The sequence below is a fragment of the Gadus morhua genome, chromosome 4 (assembly GCF_902167405.1).
Source record: "Gadus morhua chromosome 4, gadMor3.0, whole genome shotgun sequence".
In the NCBI taxonomy this organism is placed as follows: domain Eukaryota; kingdom Metazoa; phylum Chordata; class Actinopteri; order Gadiformes; family Gadidae; genus Gadus; species Gadus morhua.
Genome location: NC_044051.1, coordinates 23369299 through 23393944, shown reverse-complemented (window position 1 = coordinate 23393944; position 24646 = coordinate 23369299).

The following is a 24646-nucleotide window of genomic DNA, read 5'->3' as shown; positions in this document are numbered from 1 at the left end:
TCCCATTCAGTGGAGTTGGCCGACGGAACCAAGTGCAGTGGAATAGCACAACGGAGAGGAACAGCGGTGATCTACCTACTAGAGAACGCCGGACGCCAGCACAGAGCGCAACTTCGAGACACGCTGTACATACCTTCATACCCACACAACATATTTTCGGTTGCAAGAGCAGTAAACAGGAGGAGCGACGATCACCTTTCAGAAAGAGGACAGTCGCATGGTTACCAACGATGGCAGCAGGTTTGATATCCATGAAAGTCGAAATTTGTTTTACTTGCCAACTGTTGGAATTAATGTTGATCAATGTAAACAATGTGTGCACAATGTGTAAACAATGTGTACAAACCTGGCATGAGATTTTGGGTCATTGTAACTATGAAGATGTACAGAAGTTACAGGGTATTAGGGCTTTGACTTTTGCCCAAAAATCATATTCGAAGTTTGTTTGTTTGTTAATATTAATATTCAAATATATTCAAATATTTATTAATAATATTTTGACCATTAAATGCCTTCAGTAAGACCTGGGCTGAATCCGAATACTTAGTACATACTATTTCTGTTCAGTGTCTACTACTTGACCATACTACACTGGACAGTGTAGTACGGTCTACAGCTATGCGTAGAACGCCACTGAACGCTTACGAACACCGCCGAAACTCCACCGGATGTTTGGAGATGACGTATCTCCCCTCAGATGCCGGCAAAATTACCTTGATAAGTTACCTGTTTTCCGTCTTGTCATCGTTGCTATTAAATTAAAAAATTCTCTTTTTACTTAATTACTTACTTTACTTTTTTACTCTTTTTAATGTCTCCCTATTTTCGCCGCTTTCTACGACGTCTTTCTAAGCCGCTGTTGGTAGTGTCGGGTCAGCCATCTCTTCTTCGTTCGTTACCAGACTCCGGTTGCATTGTGGTATAGCGTAGTGACCTACCGTTGTATACCGTGGCGGTAGTACGCATTCGGAAACTTTTTCCGTACTACACAATGCGTACTGAGCATTCGGACGCGCTATATTTGTGGCGTACTACAAAATGCATACTATAAGTATGAGTATTCGGATTCAGCCCTGGATTGGGCTTTGCGAGGTTTGTTGCTATGGTTACCGGTCTTGCGTGTTCTAATAAATCGCTGTCTAATCAATACTTCATTCACTGCCTCTTCCGTGGTCATTACAATATTATGAATAGACTGCGTCGGGTTCTCCGACGTCTCTCCCTCTTGGCCTGCCCATAAAAGGTTTGAATATTAAGGGCTGCCTAATATTCGTTCGAATTTTGATTTATTTTTTGATATTCCAATTATATTCGAATCACGAAGTTCGGAGTCAAAGCCCTACAGCAGGGCTATTCAACCTCCTTAACAAGTGGGCCGAAAAGGAAAACCACTGGGGGTTCATGGGCCCAGAGTAAAACTACGTGAATGAATCGCTACAAATAAATCGTACTTAAAGTAGTGTTAACTTAATATATATAGTACTACTACATGGAATAAACTTGTCAGACGCATTCCTTCCTTCTTCACTTTTAATCGTATCATTATAAAAGATTTTGTTCTCACATATTTTGGACACGTATTTAGAATTAAACAATGTTGTTTGAATCATCACAAAACAGAACTACTGTACATATGAGACATTTTGAGCCAGTGAGTCAGTGAGAAAGATTGCACTGCCTTGTTTGCCTAGTTTGGCTCATTCTGAGACACTCATGCAGCTTCTCATAGGTCATGGAGCAAAGTGCCCTTGTTCTGATGGCATTCATATGAGAAAAGCTAGACTCACACGTATCGGTTGAGCCAAACATTGTCAGAATAAGTGATGCCAGTTCCTGATTGTGGGGTACTGATACTGGCTAGCTACACACAGAAACCTGACTTGCATGCAACTATGTTTCTACTTTATTTTATTTATTTTTTGCATGCAACCTCTTGTGGGCCAGAAAAAAATTAAGAGGGGCCGCATTTGGCCCACGGGCCGCTAGTTGAATTGGCCTGCCCTACAGGGTATAGTGGAAGGCATGGAGATAGAGGGAGGTGCAGTAAGGCCAGCATTTTGTGGAGTGTGTACACAGGGAAAATTCACCCAAACAAGGAATAGGGAGCCAGACAGTAAGGCTAGGAAACCTTTGGAACTTGTGCACACTGACTAAGAAGGTCCCATGCGAACACCGAGCATAGAGGGACACAAATATACACAGTCTTTTACAGACGACTACTCAGGTACCATATTGGTTTATTTTCTAAGGTCCAAAATTGATGCAGTACAGGCCACAGAACGGTTCTTGGCAGACATAGCACCTTATGGAGAAGTCAAGTGTATCCGGTCAGACAACAGCAATGAGTTTACATGTGGAGACTTCCAAACACTGTTAACGAAGAATAAAATCAGGCACGAGACGTCTGCGCCCTATTCGCCCCACCAAAACGGCACAGCAGAAAGAGGGTGGCGAACACTGTATGATATAGCCAGATGTTTTCTGATAGAAAGTAAACTACCAGACAACCTATGGAACTATGCTATCCAGACAGCAGCTTACGTGAGAAACAGGTGTTACAGCAGACGCACAAAGAAAACGTCATACGAGCTGTTAAATGGCAGGGTACCAAATGTATCTAAACTGCAAAAATTTGGATGTGTGTTTTGCCTACAAGCAAGAAAAGGGCAAGCTAGACTCTAGGTGTGAGCAGGGTGTGTTTGTAGGCTATGACAAAAACAGCCCAACTTACCTGGTAAACTATCCTGACACAAAGAGGGTTCAGAAACACAGGTTGGCAAAATTCCCAACCAAGGCAGCCACAGAGAGAGAAACACAAACCCCTGAGTCACAAATAGAATGTAGTGATAGTGAGGTACATCCCAAGGTCAATATGGAAGAAAATGTTGATGAATGTGTGGAAAATAAAACCAGGTCAGGGTGTTCAAAGTGGTGCTTACCATCTCACCTGCAGGAGATGGTGTTGCAGCTTTAAAGGTGCTAAAAACAAGCGCACCTTAGTGGTGACGATAAATCACACACTGCGCTCCTTCTGGGAAATCGAATCCATCGGGATAATGAATGAAAAAGAATCACTGAAAAGTAATGAGGAGGCATTGCAGCTGTTTGAAAAAACTGTCCAGTTCAAAGAAGAAAGATACGAGGTGAGATTACCTTGGAAAAATGAAGACCATGACCTGCCCTCCAACTATAATGTTGCCAAAAGACGTTTTGATCAGCTTATAAAAAAGTTTCAAAATAATGTGCCACTTTATGAAAAGTACAGTGACGTCATCAAGGAGTACGTCAGTCAGGGAATAGTGGAGCGCGTGCAAAATGTGGTCACTGATAATCCCACGTACTATCTCCCCCACAGAGCAGTCATTAATGAAGAGCGTTTGACCACAAAGTTAAGGGTTGTATTTGATGCTTCGTCCCATGCTGAAGGTTGTCAATCACTAAATGACTGCTTAATGACAGGCCCAAATCTGAATCCTGAGTTACTAAGCATCCTGTTAAAATTCAGAAAACACAAAGTGGCATTTATGGCTGATATCACAAAGGCCTTTCTACAGATATATATTCGAGAGCAAGACAGGGATGCATTACGATTCTTGTGGTTAAATGACTTGCCAAAAGCCAACGAAAAACCTAATGTAAGCATTCTGCGCATGACTAGAGTCCCGTTTGGTGCTTCCCCTAGTCCCTTTCTGTTGGCAGCAAACATTAGATACCATTTGAAAAAATATCAGCAAATGCATCCCACTGTGACATCTATCCTTGATAAGTGTTTGTATGTAGATGATTTGATCTGTAGTGCCCCTAGTGTACAGTCAGCGGCCAACCTCGCCACGCAAGCAAAAAGCATCTTAAAAGAAGCAGGAATGAATTTGTGCAAATGGAGCACAAACTCTGGAGAGCTGAAAGACCTGTGGGATGAAGAAATGGAAAACACAATAAGTGGAAAAGTCGAAGTGAAAAATAATGTGTTAGTTCTTGGACTAACATGGAGAACGGAACAAGATGACTTGTTTTCGATTTGACCAGTTTGATTGAGTTCCTGAAAACCTCAACAAACACAAAAAGAGGCGTGTTGCAGGCTGCTGCTCGCATCTTTGAGTAAAATGCCTTTTCCAAAAAATGTGGGAACGGGGCTTAACATGGGACATTGAGTTACCTGAGGATCTGTTGCAGCTTTGGCAGCAGTGGTGCACAGAATTACCTCGCATCAGACAAATTAATATTCCAAGGTGTTATCAAGAGGCGTTCACTGACCTGAATCCACCTGTTAAAAAAGAGGTTGACGTCTTCAGTGATGCGAGTGAAAGTGCATACTGTGCAGCTGCCTACATGAGAGTTATCCCCGAAAATGGTGAGTGCACACTAGTGACTCTTATAACAGCAAAAACAAGAGTAGCGCCACTTAAAAAAGTAACTTTACCGAGACTACAACTCCTCGGTGCTCTCATCGGAGCTAGACTCAGTCACTATGTAATTACGCACCTTGAAATGGAAAAGAATCAAGTGAAACTGTGGAGTGATTCTATGATAACTTTGCACTGGATAAAAAGTTCAGCAAAACAGTGGAAACCCTTTGTGGAAAACAGAGTCTGAGAGATCCAGAGTCTCACAGAACCTGAGCAGTGGAGCTTTTGTAAAGGGAAAGAAAATCCTGCCGATAGCGCCACAAGGGGCATAAGTGTGAACCAGTTGCTAGACAACACTCTGTGGTGGACGGGCCCAGAGTGGCTTAAGCAAAGAGATGTAAATTACCGTGACAATGATATTGAACCAAACAAAAATGATGACGCTGTAAAAGAAAATATGGCAGTTGTGGAAATTACCAGTTTGTTAAATTCCAAAGGTTCAAAGGAAATGGAAATACTCGAAATAAAGAACCACAGTGACCTCAGCCGAATGCTGCGGATTACTGCCTGGGTCCGACGATTCATAAACAACGCCAGAGAAAAGGCAAAAAGCACCGGAACATTAACAGCTGGAGAAATCGCTGAAGCAGAGCTTTATTGGATCCGATTAACGCAGAATCAAAGTTTCTACGAAGAAATCAATCAACTGAAAAGAGGTAAAGAAGTTAACTTTCAGTCCAAAATTAAGTCTCTAAGTCCCTTTCTGGATGACAGTGGAGTACTAAGAGTGGGAGGCAGGTTACAGATGACAGGATTGAAGTTTGAACAAAAGCATCCCTGCATCCTCCCTGCAAATTACATGTTTTCTGAGCTGATTGTAAGAAAATGTCACCAGCAAGTGTTGCATTCTGGTCTCCAAGACACGCTAAACCAAGCGAGAGAAAGATTCTGGATAATGAAAGGAAGACAACTAACGAAAAGAGTTGTACACGCTTGTCTTATCTGTCGTAAATATAAAGCCAAACCAGCCCAGCAGATTTCAGCGCCTTTACTTGCGCAGCGCATTGAAGAAGCGCCTCCGTTTGAGATCACGGGAGTGGATTTTGCTGGACCTATGTACAGTAAGAATCAAGGAAAATGTTATATTGCTCTTTTCACCTGTGCAGTCACCAGAGCCATTCATTTAGAGTTGGTGACTGATTTGACTACGGAAAAGTTCCTACTGGCGTTCAGACGTTTTGTGTCACGCAGAGGACTATGTACCACAATATATTCAGACAATGCTAAAACGTTTAAACGAGCCAACAAGGAGTTGACAGCATTGTGGGTTTCCCTGTCATCTAAAGAACTACAGGAATTCTTTGCTGAAAAACGAATAATCTGGAAGTTTATAGCAGAAAGAGCTGCTTGGTGGGGTGGAATGTGGGAGAGAATGGTGAGGTCGGTGAAGACGTGCCTACGTAAAGTTCTGGGAAAATCATGTTTGAAATATGAAGAAATCAAAACCATTCTGATAGAAGTGGAAGCAGTTGTTAATTCCCGTCCCATCACTTTCACCCACTCCAGCAGCGAAGAGCCTGTCCCTCTAACGCCATCCCATTTTCTAATTGGTCAGCGTCTAACAGCGCTCCCATCCGCTGGCAACGTAACCGCAGCGGCCCCCAACACAGACCAACGTCAGTTAAACAAAAGGTGGAAATACAGACAGCGCCTAATCAATACATATTGGACCCGCTGGAAGAAGGAATATCTCCTGGAGCTACGATCTGCACATTGCTCATCTCATGTAAAAAGATGCACAGAGTTAAAGCTCGGAGACGTTATCCTAGTGAATGAAGACAAACTGCCCAAACATCTTTGGAAAATGGGAAGAATCAAAGAAGTTTATATCGGAAGAGATGGAAAGGTACGCTCTTGCCTTGTTATGCTACCTTCAAGGAACCTAATCAGAAGACCAGTACAATTACTGTATCCCCTTGAACTTGATGTGTAATGAGAATCAGAAGAGTCTCATTGGCCGGGAGTCTGTTGCAGCTTTAAAGGTGCTAAAAACAAGCGCACCTTAGTGGTGAGTGACGTCATGTCACACACAGACAATCGTGAATTAATTGATTAGCGGGGGGTAAGGTTATATATGGACCTTGTAAATTGTTTGATTGTTGATTGTTCATGATATGCGACCCAGTGTTATGATGTAAAGAGAGAATAAACGAAAACTAAAGAGAGATCCAGTTTCTGTCATTCCTGATCGAATTGTCCTGCAATAGATGGAGGCCGAGGACAACGTTGACAAACTGCAAATAGCTGTTGACTTCTGTTACAGAGCCGTATGCGACATACCGCAAACCTACCAGGACACCATAGCATCAACAAAGTCAAAGCAGTGGAAAAATGCAATGAATGAGGAGATGCGATCACTGGAGGAGAACAAGACTTACAGCCTCACTCAGTTGCCACCGGGTAAACAGGCAGTGGGGGATAGGTGGGTCTATGCACTCAAGAGTGATATCGACGGATCAGACAAGTACAAGGCGAGGTTTGTAGCGAAAGGCTACAGTCATAAACAAGGGATTGACTATGAAGAGACATTCTCACCTACAGTAGATATGACAAGTGTGAGGGTGGTCATGCAAAAGGCAGCACAGGAGAATCTTATTTTGCACCAGATTGACTGTGAAATATATATGGAGCAACCACAAGGTTTTGAGAGAGTCTGAAACTGGTCGAAAAATGGTGTGTAAATTACAGAAGTGTTTATATGGTCTAAAACAGTCAGGGAGAATTTGGAATGTAATGTTACATACATATCTTACTGAGAATGGTTTGGAACAGAATCCTGCAGACAACTGTACACAGTGTGTACAAAAGAGAAAAACAGCACAAAAAGGTTTTGTGCTGATTTTGATCATATGGGTTGATGATCTAATTGTAGCCGCTAGTTGTGAGGATGTACTGAACAGTGGGAAGAGAATGCTTGCAGAGAGGTTCAAGATGAAGGATCTAGGGAGGTTGAACCATTTTCTGGGGATAGACTTTAACCAAACAGAGGGTCAGGTTCAGTGTTGGGGGTTACGCGTTAGAACTAACGCGTTAGAGTACTCTTATTCGTTTTTTTCAGTAACGAGTAACCTAACGCGTTAGTTTTGCGAATTCAGTAATCAGTAACTCGTTAATTTCCAAAATAACCACTCGTTACTCCGTTACTTTAAGAATTTCCCTCGATAAGGAAAGTAAAGTCCCGGTTTTTCTGCATTTAGTCAGATGCTGCTGCCCTGCTCCTTGCATCTCTCTCTCTCTCTCTGTGTGTGTGCGGGCGCACCTGTGTGTGTAAGCTACGTGTGTTTGTACCGCGGCAAGATGGCCGAGAAGATAGCCGATTCCTGGAGGTACGCTCATTATTTTGAGTTACAGAGCGAAAAGGACAAGAAGAACATAGTGGTCAAATGCAATCTGTGTGTAGGTGGAAAACTTCTGTCAACTGCCAAAAACTCAACCTCGAATTTAAAAAAACATCTCTCCTCAAAACACCCCTCCACTAAGTTGGTCGGACGTCCTGCCGAGGGAATGGAGGACAGTGGTGGTGCTCTGGCTGCTAAGCAACAGCGTCTTAGTTTTAGTGCTAGCTCGGCTGTGGCTAAAACGGTGTCCGCCAGTGAAATCCACAAGCTTGTGGCTGGTTACGTAGTTGAGGAGATGCTCCCTATTTCTACTGTTGAGTCTCCATCTTTTCGTAGAATAATCAATAAAATACCAACGACAAGCAAGACAGGGGGAGCGATGCCGGATCGAAAAACCTTTGCCAATTACTTAGACAAATGTTATGGAGATATGGAGAAAGAACTGAGAGAACAATTCGATAGCCTGGAATACATCTCTACCACAGCGGACTTACGGACAGCTAATAACAAGAGCTTCATGGGGATGACTGCACATTGGATTCAGCCCTCCACTCTGAAGCGAGGGAAAGCTGCGATCGCGTGTAGGCGAGTGAGAGGAAGGCACACATATGATGTAATTGCCGGGGAGATTGAACAAATCCATATGTCATATGGCCTCGGTGGGAAAGTGACAGCCACGGTCACTGACAATGGATCTAACTTCGTCAAGGCATTCCAGGTGTTTCACAAAACGGCCTCAGACTCAGAAGAAGAGGATGAAGACAGGAGTGACAGTGTTACATTTGAAGATCTGAACAATGTGCTGTCCGGCTCTGATGGTGATGCCAATGACATGATCAGTCTCCCTCCGCATCACAGATGCGCCTCACACACGCTGAATCTCATATCCACCGACATAGAGAAATGGTTGTCTTCCAACAGTGACACACGAGCAGTGTACAGGAGTGCCACCGCTAAATGTTCGGCACTCTGGACCAAAGCAAGCAGGTCAGCAGTAGCATCAGAAACCGTGGAAAAATTCAGCAGGAGGAAGCTGCTGGTTCCCACATCAACAAGGTGGAACTCCTTCTACGAAGCTTTGTGTAGGATCACAGACATCACCATCACTGACCTACAAAGCTTATGCACGCAGCTCGGCATGAGGTGCATCACTGACAAGGAGTACCACTTTGTTAAAGAGTACTGCATAGTCGTCAAACCGCTGGCCATGGCCCTAGATATACTTCAAGGGGAGGATAACTGTTTTTACGGGACTACCCTGCCCACACTGGAGGCCCTGATGACGAAAACACTGGATCTAAAGGCCAACCTCTCCCGGATGACATCTGGCCTGCCCGATGTCATAGTCAAGGTAACTTCGTTTTTCTTCTTCTTCTTCGTAATAGGCCTTATAATAATAATAATAATAGTAATAATCTTATAGCCTAACTGTAGGCCCAAGAGAAAAATGGAAAGGGATGACTTGGGCTACAACTAAAAATGATGTCATAATAAATAAGTAGAAATCAAGAAATACAGAGAAAAAAAGAAGGCTTAAAACCAACAGGATGCAGAAACAATAAGGCGTATTATATGGTGATGACCTTTAATGAACATCGATTTACAGGTTTCAAATGAATTCATTTTAATATCTTGCAGGCCATAAAGACACGTTTTGCATCCACGCTGGATAGCAAAGAGGCTCTGCTGGCTGCAGTGACAATTCCTAAATTCAAACTGCGCTGGTTAAGGGATGATGAGGCCAAAAAAGACGCAGCGAAGTGCATGCTCGCTGCCGAGTGTCATGCCCAGGGTCATCCACTGCCAGAGGAGCTGCCACCCGCTCCTGTCAGCGGAGGAGAAGACGAGTCCAACTTTTTTTCATTTACAGACGACAAAGAGGACTCAAATTCGGTGGAGACTGAAATTGCTGATTATCTTAAGTCAGGAGTCGAGATCGACACATTAAACAAGTTCCCCACAATCAAGGCGTTATTTTTACGCTTCAACACCCCAACACCCTCCAGTGCGCCTGGGGAGAGGCTGTTCAGCCTCTCCTAAAAGAAATCGACTATCAGACAAACGTTTTGAGCACCTTCTTCTCCTACGTTTCAACCATTACTTTGGTGATAAATAGGCTAAAGGTAGCCTACGTGATTGTTATGAATGTAGGGCTATAGGGTCACACGAACATTTTCAGTTCTTCAATGTTTTTTTAGTGCCATGCACTGTTCTTTTGTGCAACGCATACGGTTGAGTTGAGTTAAATTTCCAATTCTAAAAGGTTGCGTGCCTACCTGTTAAGAACTTTGTTAGGCGCCTGCACTTGTAAAGTGGATAAGCTATGTGTGACGCACTGTTCTTTTGTGCGCAGCCAATACGGTAAGCTACATTCTGTTAAAATAACTGCCTGTTACCGGAGTATGTTATTCATGGAAGCTGTTCAAATGATCAAAGGATGAATGCCTGTTAAATAAAACGTGCAATATGATGACTGTCTTTCCTGTCATTATGCTATAGGTTCATGATTGATTCATAAACAGTCAGCACTGTTGGTGCATCTAAAGGAGGATGTGTGTTGTTGTTGCGCTAGGCGGACACGCACGCACCCCAAACGCATTTTAATTGTTGGTGACGCACGAGTACTCTAACGCGTTTCTTTTATTTATAGGTAACGTAGTAACGTAACGGATTACTTTTAATTGATAGTAACAAAGTAACCTAACGGATTACTTTCAAAAGTAAAGATACCCAACACTGGTCAGGTTACAATGTCACAGCAGAGATATGCAACCAAGATACTAGAGAGGTTTGAAATGCAGGATTGCAGGCCAAGAGAGACTCCATGTGAGCCAAAGCTTGAGTACTCAGAGGATGCTGACGAAATGAATGAGCCAAAGAAGTACAGGGAGGCAGTGGGAAGTTTAATATACTTGTCCACATGCACTCGACCAGATCTAAGCTTTGTGGTCAGTAAATTATCTCAGCATTTTGCTGAACCAACTGAAGAACATTGGAACACAGTAAAACATGTGTTCAGATACCTAAAAGGTACAAAAGCACAGAAGTTATGCTTCAAAGGAAGCGACACAAAGAGACTAGGTCTTAGAATATACTGTGATGCTGACTGGGCCTCAGACGTAACAGATAGGCATAGTATGACAGGATATTGTGCCAGTTTGTGTGAGGGAAGCTCTCTCATCTCATGGAAAAGCAGAAAACGACCAACAGTAGCGTTATCTACATGCGAGGCCGAGTGCATGTCTTTAGCATCAGCCTTACAGGAATTTATCTACTTAGAACAGCTACTAGAAGGCATGGACAAATACAAATATACACAAACAAAGGTGTAAGAAGACAACCAGGGTACTATTGCACTAGCCAGAAACCCAGTAAGCAGGCAAAGGTGCAAGCACATAGATAATAAGTACCACTTCATCAGGGAAACTGTAAATAATGGAAGGGTAACTTTGGAATACTGCCCTATTGAGTAAATGATTTCCGATGTGTTGACAAAGCCAGCCACTAAGTTAAAGCTAAAAGAGTTTGCTCAGGATATGTTTGGCACTTAAAAGTGCAGAGTATATTTGTGTGTTAAGCCAAAGAGGGAAACCGTGTTATTGTTCAGTTTTTTATGTAACCCAGTGAGCGAGTGGGGGTGTTAATATATGATTACGCCCTTACTTTGAAGGGACAACGTGATGACGTCACTACTAGGGCTGCAACAACGAATCGATAAAATCGATAAAAATCGATAACTAAAGGCGTTAGCAACGAATTTTGTGGTCGATTCGTTGAGTCGCGCGATTAATACGTCACTCGTAGGCGCAGCACTGTTTACAGCCAGCCGCCGACAGGTTGGTTCATGGTTCATGCACGCCCACAGCGAGCTTTAGTGTGAGCGACCACAGCTTGTATTTGGGTCATATCTTAACACTGAACTGTAGGCCTATATAAAGAGTTGTACCTCCACTGTCTTTGGGTTCAAAAAAACTCCTTCAACACAGTATCCGACAAGTCCAACCGAAAACTCTGTCAGCTGCTGCTGCTGCAGACGGTGTGCAGACGGGCTCGGAGTCGGCACCGCGTGTATCAACAGTAGGGGTGTAACGGTATGTATTTGTATTGAACCGTTTCGGTACGGGGTGCTCGGTTCGGTATGGAGGCGTACCGAACGAGTTTCCAATACGGACATATTAAGTAGAGGACCGCATGTGTAGAACATGCTGCTGCCGCAAATGCAGTTGCGCACACCGTAGCTGTGTTCGAAATCGTTCCCTATCCACTCACTTACTATTCCCTATAGTGTTCATGATATAGTGCACTATTTAGGGAACGAACAAACGAGAATTCGGACACTACTAGGGCTGTAACGATACGCGTATCGAAACCGAAATCGCGACACTCAAAGCCACGAACCCGTCTCGCGGTGCGAGAAGGCAGAAGCGCGTTACGCCCTTTCTAACTCTCCGGTCAAATTGTCCGATTAAAATGTGCCAAGAATTTGTCTGAATAGTAGTCTGCTGACACCGCCCCCCTTATCGATGCCGTAAATATGCGACCGGATGCCCTCTGTGATGACAGTTCTCCGTGGTTACGGAGGATTGCATTTCTCCACAGCCGTCGAAGTCCTCATATGCGATATGAACGACATTTATCTAGAGAAAAAAAATTGCCTGTGTGATCCCTGTCTCTATTGTTTTGTGTGATTTGACCGGCAGTTGATCTGCTTATGGGTCGGAATGAAGCGGCCACCGATTATTGACAGATTGGGTACTTTATTCCACCGGATTCGTTCGCTTCTTCACTAGACACACGTCATTCACACACAAACATACGCACACTGCCATTCTCGCGCACACACATACGTTACTCGTAACACTTTGCCTCGTTATTGCCACGTTCATGTTAGACGTTCAGGTTTTTTCCCATCTTTTGGAAGTTAGGCTAATCAACATGTTGCATTCTATACGGCCTGATTAAGTCATTATTTAAGCTACATAGCCTAATAAGATGCGCTAATAGGATATTTGACTAAACCACCAAACTAGTTGAGGGTTTTTGCCTACCTGCAAGCATCCTCCAACTGCAATCTTTGGTTATTTATTCATTAATTTAGCTATACTTTAATAGTATTCTTTCTGTTCAAATCTGTTCAGTGTTCCAAATTATTTGTTATTAAATGTTACATTAAGTTAATTGTTGTTTAAATAAAATGCTTTTTAAATTTAAAAAAATCGTGGGATGTATCGAACCGTGAGTCAAAAATCATGATACAAACCGAATCGTGAGTTGGTGTATCGTTACAGCCCTAGACACTACGCTTAACATTTCTAAACTTAATTTGCGTCAGTGAATGCGCCGGGTATTTGTGTGACGCAGACAGATCCGCCCACATCATGTAAACAAACCGGGCACTCACGAGGAAAGCTGGAGGTTGTATTGATGTTGAATGTTACATTTCCTTGTTTAATTAATTTTGAATGTTAAATATTCTATGTTAAATCCCAAATAAATTGTTGACATTTCTAAACAAAAGCCGGAGACTCCATCATTAACTGTATTCGTTTTCGGGGTTATTCAGCTTCTTCTTCTCCTACGGAAAAACACGACCTTATTGCATTGTGGTATACGGGAGTAACATGTAGGGTACATCGTATGTACACTCAAATTTTGGGTTAGGGTTAGTTTCAAGCAACAACTTGAAACTGTTTAGTGTTGCAATTGTTAAATTTTGCACATGGAGAAAATATCTTTTTAAAGAAACAGTCTGAGCCAATGTTATTTATTTTTATTTCTACATTTCAGAATCTTGTAATTATATTTTTGAGCAGAATTCTAGCTTTGTATTGTCTAATGTTCCTATTGTTAAAAGCACAAAAGTGTGTTATGAACAACTAGCACATTTATATTTTGCAATTTGTTTTCTTACTGTACCGAAAATGAACCGAACCGTGACCTCAAAACCGAGGTACGTACCAACCCGAGATTCGTACCGTTAGACCCCTAATCAACAGCCATTCAAAGCAGCGGCAGTAATCACACAACCGGACGGTGTAGAAAGTCCCATCAGTTAAAAATAGCATCCATGTTTAAATCAGCAGGATATAGAGCTTGTTAGCTTAAAAAGAAAAAACGCAAACAGTGTCAAATGTGATGTGTTAAGGTCGGCTCAGTGATTGATGATTGATGTGTTCAGATGCAACATAAAAAACTTGTTTTCCCAGCAATATAAAATAGATAGTAAAGATGGAATTATGACCAGTTTAACGTCCTATCTTGAACTATGATCATCTTATCAGCAATTAAAACAATAATACAAGTTCTATTTCAAGGAGTCTCGAAAATGGTATCAAGATCAATAAAAATTAACAATCTCCTGTCATCTGAGAGAAATTAAGATGATTTAATTTATTTTTAACCGTTAGTATTTACCGGTTAAAGATCTTATCGGTTGACCGGTTAACCACGGACACCCCTTATATACTGTATATACTGTATACATGTATGGATACATACTGTATACATATATATATATATATATATATATGTGTATATGTATATATATATATATATATATATATATATATATATATATATATATATATATATGTGTGTATATGTGTATATGTATATATATATATATACACACACATTATGTTTTTTTTGTGTTGTCCCAGTTATGTTTTTTTTATGTTTTTAACATTTAATATTATATTTTTATAAGAGCTGTCAGTTAAACGCGTTATTAACGGCGTTAACGCAAGCCAAATTTAACGGCGTTAAAAAAAAAAAATAACGCGCGATTAACGCAATTATTTTATAAAAAATAAAAATAAATTTAGGGTTAGGGTTAGATCATCTTATCAGCAATTAAAACAATAATACAAGTTCTATTTCAAGGAGTCTCGAAAATGGTATCAAGATCAATAAAAATTAACAATCTCCTGTCATCTGAGAGAAATTAAGATGATTTAATTTATTTTTAACCGTTAGTATTTACCGGTTAAAGATCTTATCGGTTGACCGGTTAACCACGGACACCCCTTATATACTGTATATACTGTATACATGTATGTATACATACTGTATACATACATGCATACATATATATATATATATATATATATATATATATATATATATATATATATATATATATATATACACACACATTATGTTTTTTTTGTGTTGTCCCAGTTATGTTTTTTTTATGTTTTTAACATTTAATATTATATTTTTATTAGAGCTGTGTTAAACGCGTTATTAACGGCGTTAACGCAAACCAAATTTAACGGCGTTAAAAACATAAATAACGCGCGATTAACGCAATTATTTTATAAAAAAAAAAATATATATATTATTAGGGGTCCAAGCCAACAGGTTGGATCCCTATTGTTTTTGTAAGGATTTTTATACTTACCTCCCTGAAAGTGGTACCACAGCCCAAACCGTAAATGGTGCACACACGCCAATTGCATGACTAGATCCAGATCCGTGTAGACTACGCAGACGACAAAATCCAGACCTGCCGGCCACTAGGTGGCGCTATAACAAGAAAATCGCGTTTGGGGCTATAACTCCCACACCGAACCTCCCACAGTCCAAAACCTTATACCCACAGATGCACTGGAGTCTGCTGGATCTTTTGGCATAGGCCACGCCAATTTGCGTCCATGAATATTTTTCGCTAAATCGCGAAAACCGCAAAACAGTTTTTTCCCTACTCCTCCCACATTTCTTGACCAATCGACGCCAAACTTTGCACACGGCATCTTCAGACGCACACGCAAAGAAATCGTAGAACAGTTTTTTGATCCGACCTTCGACGACGAAACGGTAGCGTTTTGAATATTGGTTTATGAGCTAAATTAGACGTGGAAAATCAAAAATCCAAAGAAATCCAAAATTAGACATCGGAACGAGTCCAAATTGTACACACATGTTGGTGCTAACCTTAATGTCGTACGATAAAAATTTCGGAAAATTTCGCCATTAGGGGGCGCCATAAACGAGGAAATTGTATATCATCTACAAAATTTAGCCGCGAAAACCCTACACTGACTTCTCACTACTCCTACCACAGTCAAATCCTTTGTATCCACAGGTTCAGGGTAGCGTTTTGAACACATGCTTCGCGTTGTGCCGGCGAAACGCACATTTCTTGTCGCGTTGTGCCGGCGAAATGCACACTTCTTGGACCCCTGCATAACTGCTTGCAGTTCTAGTTAGGGGTCCAAGCCAACAGGTTGGATCCCTATTGTTTTTGTAAGGATTTTTAGGGGTCCAAGCCAACAGGTTGGATCCCTATTGTTTTTGTAAGGATTATTATTAGGGGTCCAAGCCAACAGGTTGGATCCCTATTGTTTTTGTAAGGATTATTCCTATTATTATTATTAGGGGTCCAAGCCAACAGGTTGGATCCCTATTGTTTTTGTAAGGATTTTTCTTTTTATTATTATTCCCAGCTAGAAGTGGTACCACACCCCAAACCGTAAATGGTGCCGACACGCCAATTGCATGACTAGATCCAGGTCTGTGATGTGTACGCAGACGACAAAATCCAGACACGCCGAACACTAGGTGGCGCTATACCAAGGAATACGCGTTTGGGGCTATAACTCCCACACCGAACCTCCCCCATTCAAAACCTTGTACACACAGATTCACTGGAGTCTGCTGCATCTTTTGGCATAGGCCACGCCCATTTGCGTCTATAATTTTTTTTCGCAAAATCGCGAAAACCGCAAAACTGTTTTTTCCCTACTCCTCCCACATTTATTGACCAATCGACACCAAACTTTGCACACGACATCTTCAGACGCACACGCAAAGGAATCGTGAGACAGTTTTTTGATCCGACCTTCGACGACGAAACGGTAGCGTTTTGAATATTGGTTTATGAGCTAAATTAGACGTGGAAAATCAAAAATCCAAAGAGATCCAAAATTAGACATCGGAACGAGTCCAAATTGTACACACATGTTGGTGCCAACCTTAATGTCGTACGATAAAAATTTCGGATAATTTCGCCATTAGGGGGCGCAATAAACGAGGAAATTGTATATCTTCTAATTGGCCAAAGGAATGTTCTTCAAACTCAAGGGAAACCATCAAGGGGCAAACCCGAGTCTATATAGAAAATATGGCCAAGAATTATTAATGTGGGCGGGAGTTATTTGGCAAAGGAAAATTGTCCTTGGAAAATTTCGCCACAGGGCGGCGCCAAAAAACGACGACATTGTCCATCTCCTATTTGGCCAATGTTCTGAAAACGCGTTTTAGGCTATAACTCCCACACCGAAGCTCCCACAGTCGAAACCTTTATATCCACAGGTTCAGGGTAGCATTTTGAACACATGCTTCGCGTTGTGCCGGCGAAACGCACATTTCTTGTCGCGTTGTGCCGGCGAAATGCACACTTCTTGGACCCCTGCATAACTGCTTGCAGTTCTAGTTATTCTTACCCCCCTAAAAGTGGGCCCACACCCCAAACCGTAAATGGTGCCGACACGCAAATGGCATGACTAGGTCCAGATCTGTTCGGACTAAGCAGACGACAAAATCCAGACCTGCCGGCCACTAGGTGGCGCTATAACAAGAAAATCGCGTTTGGGGCTATAACTCCCACACCGAACCTCCCACATTCAAAACCTTGAACACACAGATTCACTGGAGTCTGATGCATCTTTTGGCATAGGCCACGCCCATTTGCGTCCATAATTTTTTTTCGCAATATCGCGAAAACCGCAAAACTGTTTTTTCCCTACTCCGCCCACATTTCTTGACCAATCGACACCAAACTTTGCACACGACATCGTCAGACGCACACGAAAAGAAAAACTATATACTTTTTTGATCCGACCTTCGACTACGAAACGGTAGCGTTTTGAATATTGCTTTATTAGCTACGTTTTACGTCGATACGCAAAAATTCAGAAAATACCAAAATTAGACATCGGATCAAGTCCAAATTTTAGACACATGTCGGTGCTACCCTTAATGGCGTTCGATAAAAAAATCGGAAAATTTTGCCATTAGGGGGCGCAATAAACGAGGAAATTGTATATCTTCTAATTGGCAAAAGGAATGTTCTTCAAACTATGAGGGAACCATCAAGGGGCAAACCCGAGTCTATATAAAAATTATGGTCAAGAATTATTGATGTGGGCGGGAGTTATTTGGAAAAGGAAAATTCTCTTTTGAAAATTTCGCCACAGGGCGGCGCCAAAAAACGACGACATTGTCTATCTCCTATTTGGCCAATGTTCTGAAAACGCGTTTTAGGCTATAACTCCCACACCGAAGCTCCCACAGTCAAAACCTTTATATCCACATGTTGTTCACGGTAGCGTTTTGAATACTTGCTTCGCATTGTGCCGGCGAAACGCACATTTCTCGTCGCGTTGTGCCGGCGAAATGCACACTTCTTGGACCCCTGCATAACTGCTTGCAGTTCTAGTTATTAGGGGTCCAAGCCAACAGGTTGGATCCCTATTGTTTTTGTAAGGATTATTATTATTATTATTATTCTTCCCATCTAGAAGTGGGCCCACAGCCCAAACCGTAAATGGTGCCGACACGCCAACTGCATGACTAGATCCAGGTCCGTGAACACTACGCAGACGACAAAATCCAGACCTACCGGCCACTAGGTGGCGCTATACCAAGGAATACGCGTTTGGGGCTATAACTCCCACACCGAACCTCCCACAGTCAAAAACTTGTACGCACATATTCACTGGAGTCTGTTGCATCTTTTGGCATAGGCCACGCCCATTTGCTTCTAAATTTTTTGTCCGCAAAATCGCGAAAACCGCAAAACTGTTTTTTCCCTATTCCTCCCACATTTCTTGACCAATCGACACCAAACTTTGCACACGACATCGTCAGACAAACAGGAAAAGAAAAACTCAAACACTTTTTTGATCCGACCTTCGATTACGAAACGGTAGCGTTTTGAATATTTGTTTATTAGCTACGTTTTACGTCGAAACGCAAAAATTAAAAAAATACCGAAATTAGACATCGGATCAAGTCCAAATTTTAGACACATGTCGGTGCTACCCTTAATGGCGTTCAATAAAGAATTCGGAATATTTCGCCATTAGGGGGCGCAATAAAGGAGGAAATTGTATATCTTCTAATTGGCCAAAGGAATGTTCTTCAAACTCAAGGGAAACCAGCAAGGGGCAAACTCGAATCTATATAGAAAATATGGCCAAGAATTATTGATGTGGGCGGGAGTTAATTGGCAAAGGAAAATTGTCTTTGGAAAATTTCGCCACAGGGCGGCGCCAAAAAACGACGACATTGTCTATCTCCTATTTGGCCAATGTTCTGAAAACGCGTTTTAGGCTATAACTCCCACACCGAAGCTCCCACAGTCAAAACCTTTATATCCACATGTTGTTCACGGTAGCGTTTTCAATACTTGCTTCGCGTTGTGCCGGCGAAACGCACATTTCTTGTCGCGTTGTGCCGGCGAAATGCACACTTCTTGGACCCCTGCATAACTGCTTGCAGTTCTAGTTATTATTCTTACCTCCCTAAAAGTGTGCCCACAGCCCAAACCGTAAATGGTGACGACACGCCAATTGCATGACTAGATCCAGATCTCTTCGGACTACGCAGACGACAAAATCCAGACACGCCGGCCACTAGGTGGCGCTATACCAAGGGAAAACGCGTTTGGGGCTATAACTCCCACACCGAACCTCCCACAGTCAAAAACTTGTACGCACATATTCACTGGAGTCTGCTGCATCTTTTGGCATAGGCCACGCCCATTTGCTTCCATAATTTTTTTTCGCAAAATCGCGAAAACCGCAAAACTGTTTTTTCGCTACTCCTCCCACATTTCTTGACCAATCGACACCAAACTTTGCACACGACATCGTCAGACAAACACGAAAAGAAAAACTTTAACACTTTTTTGATCCGACCTTCGATTACGAAACGGTAGCGTTTTGAATATTTGTTTATTAGCTACGTTTTTCGTCGAAACGCAAAAATTCATAAAATACCAAAATTAGACATCGGATCAAGTCCAAATTTTTGACACATGTCGGTGCTACCCTTAATGGCGTTCAATAAAGAATTCGGAATATTTCGCCATTAGGGGGCGCAATAAACGAGGAAATTGTTTATCTTCTAATTGGCCAAAAGAATGTTCTTCAAACTATAAGGGAACTATCAAGGGGCAATCCCGAGTCTATATAAAAAATATGGCCAAGAATTATTAATGTGGGCGGGAGTTATTTGGCAAAGGAAAATTGTCTTTGGATAATTTCGCCACAAGGGGGCGCAAATAAACGACGACAATGTCTATCTCCTATTTGGCCATGGAATGTTCTGAAAACGCGTTTTAGGCTATAACTCCCACACCGAAGCTCCCACAGTCAAAACCTTTATATCCACATGTTGTTCACGGTAGCGTTTTGAATACTTGCTTCGCGTTGTGCCGGCGAAACGCACATTTCTTGTCGCGTTGTGCCGGCGAAATGCACACATCTTCGCGTTTGGGGCTATAACTCCCACACCGAACCTCCCACAGTCCAAAACCTTGAACACACAGATTCACTGGAGTCTGATGCATCTTTTGGCATAGGCCACGCCCATTTGCGTCTATAATTTTTTTTCGCAAAATCGCGAAAACCGCAAAACTGTTTTTTCCCTACTCCGCCCACATTTCTTGACCAATCGACACCAAACTTTGCACACGACATCGTCAGACGCACACGAAAAGAAAAACTATATACTTTTTTGATCCGACCTTCGACTACGAAACAGTAGCGTTTTGAATATTGCTTTATTAGCTACGTTTTACGTCGATAGGCAAAAATTCAAAAAATACCAAAATTAGACATCAGATCAAGCCCACATTTTAGACACATGTCGGTGTTACCCTTAATGGCGTTCGATAAAAAAATCGGAAAATTTTGCCATTAGGGGGCGCAATAAACGAGGAAATTGTATATCTTCTAATTGGCAAAAGGAATGTTCTTCAAACTATGAGGGAACCATCAAGGGGCAAACCCGAGTCTATATAAAAATTATGGTCAAGAATTATTGATGTGGGCGGGAGTTATTTGGAAAAGGAAAATTCTCTTTTGAAAATTTCGCCACAGGGCGGCGCCAAAAAACGACGACATTGTCTATCTCCTATTTGGCCAATGTTCTGAAAACGCGTTTTAGGCTATAACTCCCACACCGAAGCTCCCACAGTCAAAACCTTTATATCCACATGTTGTTCACGGTAGCGTTTTGAATACTTGCTTCGCATTGTGCCGGCGAAACGCACATTTCTCGTCGCGTTGTGCCGGCGAAATGCACACAGCCCAAACCGTAAATGGTGACGACACGCCAATTGCATGACTAGATCCAGATCTCTTCGGACTACGCAGACGACAAAATCCAGACACGCCGGCCACTAGGTGGCGCTATACCAAGGGAAAACGCGTTTGGGGCTATAACTCCCACACCGAACCTCCCACAGTCAAAAACTTGTACGCACATATTCACTGGAGTCTGCTGCATCTTTTGGCATAGGCCACGCCCATTTGCTTCTATAATTTTTTTTCGCAAAATCGCGAAAACCGCAAAACTGTTTTTTCGCTACTCCTCCCACATTTCTTGACCAATCGACACCAAACTTTGCACACGACATCGTCAGACAAACACGAAAAGAAAAACTTTAACACTTTTTTGATCCGACCTTCGATTACGAAACGGTAGCGTTTTGAATATTTGTTTATTAGCTACGTTTTTCGTCGAAACGCAAAAATTCATAAAATACCAAAATTAGACATCGGATCAAGTCCAAATTTTTGACACATGTCGGTGCTACCCTTAATGGCGTTCAATAAAGAATTCGGAATATTTCGCCGTTAGGGGGCGCAATAAACGAGGAAATTGTTTATCTTCTAATTGGCCAAAAGAATGTTCTTCAAACTATAAGGGAACTATCAAGGGGCAATCCCGAGTCTATATAAAAAATATGGCCAAGAATTATTAATGTGGGCGGGAGTTATTTGGCAAAGGAAAATTGTCTTTGGATAATTTCGCCACAAGGGGGCGCAAATAAACGACGACAATGTCTATCTCCTATTTGGCCATGGAATGTTCTGAAAACGCGTTTTAGGCTATAACTCCCACACCGAAGCTCCCAGAGTCAAAACCTTTATATCCACATGTTGTTCACGGTAGCGTTTTGAATACTTGCTTCGCGTTGTGCCGGCGAAACGCACATTTCTTGTCGCGTTGTGCCGGCGAAATGCACACATCTTCGCGTTTGGGGCTATAACTCCCACACCGAACCTCCCACAGTCCAAAACCTTATACCCACAGATGCACTGGAGTCTGCTGGATCTTTTGGCATAGGCCACGCCCATTTGCTTCTATAATTTTTTTTCGCAAAATCGCGAAAACCGCAAAACTGTTTTTTCGCTACTCCTCCCACATTTCTTGACCAATCGACACCAAACTTTGCACACGACATCGTCAGACAAACACGAAAAGAAAAACTTTAACACTTTTTTGATCCGACCTTCGATTACGAAACGGTAGCGTTTTGAATATTTGTTTATTAGCTACGTTTTTCGTCGAAACGCAAAAATTCATAAAATACCAAAATTAGACATCGGATCAAGTCCAAATTTTTGACACATGTCGGTGCTACCCTTAATGGCGTTCAATAAAGAATTCGGAATATTTCGCCATTAGGGGGCGCAATAAACGAGGAAATTGTTTATCTTCTAATTGGCCAAAAGAATGTTCTTCAAACTATAAGGGAACTATCAAGGGGCAATCCCGAGTCTATATAAAAAATATGGCCAAGAATTATTAATGTGGGCGGGAGTTATTTGGCAAAGGAAAATTGTCTTTGGATAATTTCGCCACAAGGGGGCGCAAATAAACGACGACAATGTCTATCTCCTATTTGGCCATGGAATGTTCTGAAAACGCGTTTTAGGCTATAACTCCCACACCGAAGCTCCCACAGTCAAAACCTTTATATCCACATGTTGTTCACGGTAGCGTTTTGAATACTTGCTTCGCGTTGTGCCGGCGAAACGCACATTTCTTGTCGCGTTGTGCCGGCGAAATGCACACATCTTCGCGTTTGGGGCTATAACTCCCACACCGAACCTCCCACAGTCCAAAACCTTGAACACACAGATTCACTGGAGTCTGATGCATCTTTTGGCATAGGCCACGCCCATTTGCGTCTATAATTTTTTTTCGCAAAATCGCGAAAACCGCAAAACTGTTTTTTCCCTACTCCGCCCACATTTCTTGACCAATCGACACCAAACTTTGCACACGACATCGTCAGACGCACACGAAAAGAAAAACTATATACTTTTTTGATCCGACCTTCGACTACGAAACAGTAGCGTTTTGAATATTGCTTTATTAGCTACGTTTTACGTCGATAGGCAAAAATTCAAAAAATACCAAAATTAGACATCAGATCAAGCCCACATTTTAGACACATGTCGGTGTTACCCTTAATGGCGTTCGATAAAAAAATCGGAAAATTTTGCCATTAGGGGGCGCAATAAACGAGGAAATTGTATATCTTCTAATTGGCAAAAGGAATGTTCTTCAAACTATGAGGGAACCATCAAGGGGCAAACCCGAGTCTATATAAAAATTATGGTCAAGAATTATTGATGTGGGCGGGAGTTATTTGGAAAAGGAAAATTCTCTTTTGAAAATTTCGCCACAGGGCGGCGCCAAAAAACGACGACATTGTCTATCTCCTATTTGGCCAATGTTCTGAAAACGCGTTTTAGGCTATAACTCCCACACCGAAGCTCCCACAGTCAAAACCTTTATATCCACATGTTGTTCACGGTAGCGTTTTGAATACTTGCTTCGCATTGTGCCGGCGAAACGCACATTTCTCGTCGCGTTGTGCCGGCGAAATGCACACAGCCCAAACCGTAAATGGTGACGACACGCCAATTGCATGACTAGATCCAGATCTCTTCGGACTACGCAGACGACAAAATCCAGACACGCCGGCCACTAGGTGGCGCTATACCAAGGGAAAACGCGTTTGGGGCTATAACTCCCACACCGAACCTCCCACAGTCAAAAACTTGTACGCACATATTCACTGGAGTCTGCTGCATCTTTTGGCATAGGCCACGCCCATTTGCTTCTATAATTTTTTTTCGCAAAATCGCGAAAACCGCAAAACTGTTTTTTCGCTACTCCTCCCACATTTCTTGACCAATCGACACCAAACTTTGCACACGACATCGTCAGACAAACACGAAAAGAAAAACTTTAACACTTTTTTGATCCGACCTTCGATTACGAAACGGTAGCGTTTTGAATATTTGTTTATTAGCTACGTTTTTCGTCGAAACGCAAAAATTCATAAAATACCAAAATTAGACATCGGATCAAGTCCAAATTTTTGACACATGTCGGTGCTACCCTTAATGGCGTTCAATAAAGAATTCGGAATATTTCGCCATTAGGGGGCGCAATAAACGAGGAAATTGTTTATCTTCTAATTGGCCAAAAGAATGTTCTTCAAACTATAAGGGAACTATCAAGGGGCAATCCCGAGTCTATATAAAAAATATGGCCAAGAATTATTAATGTGGGCGGGAGTTATTTGGCAAAGGAAAATTGTCTTTGGATAATTTCGCCACAAGGGGGCGCAAATAAACGACGACAATGTCTATCTCCTATTTGGCCATGGAATGTTCTGAAAACGCGTTTTAGGCTATAACTCCCACACCGAAGCTCCCAGAGTCAAAACCTTTATATCCACATGTTGTTCACGGTAGCGTTTTGAATACTTGCTTCGCGTTGTGCCGGCGAAACGCACATTTCTTGTCGCGTTGTGCCGGCGAAATGCACACATCTTCGCGTTTGGGGCTATAACTCCCACACCGAACC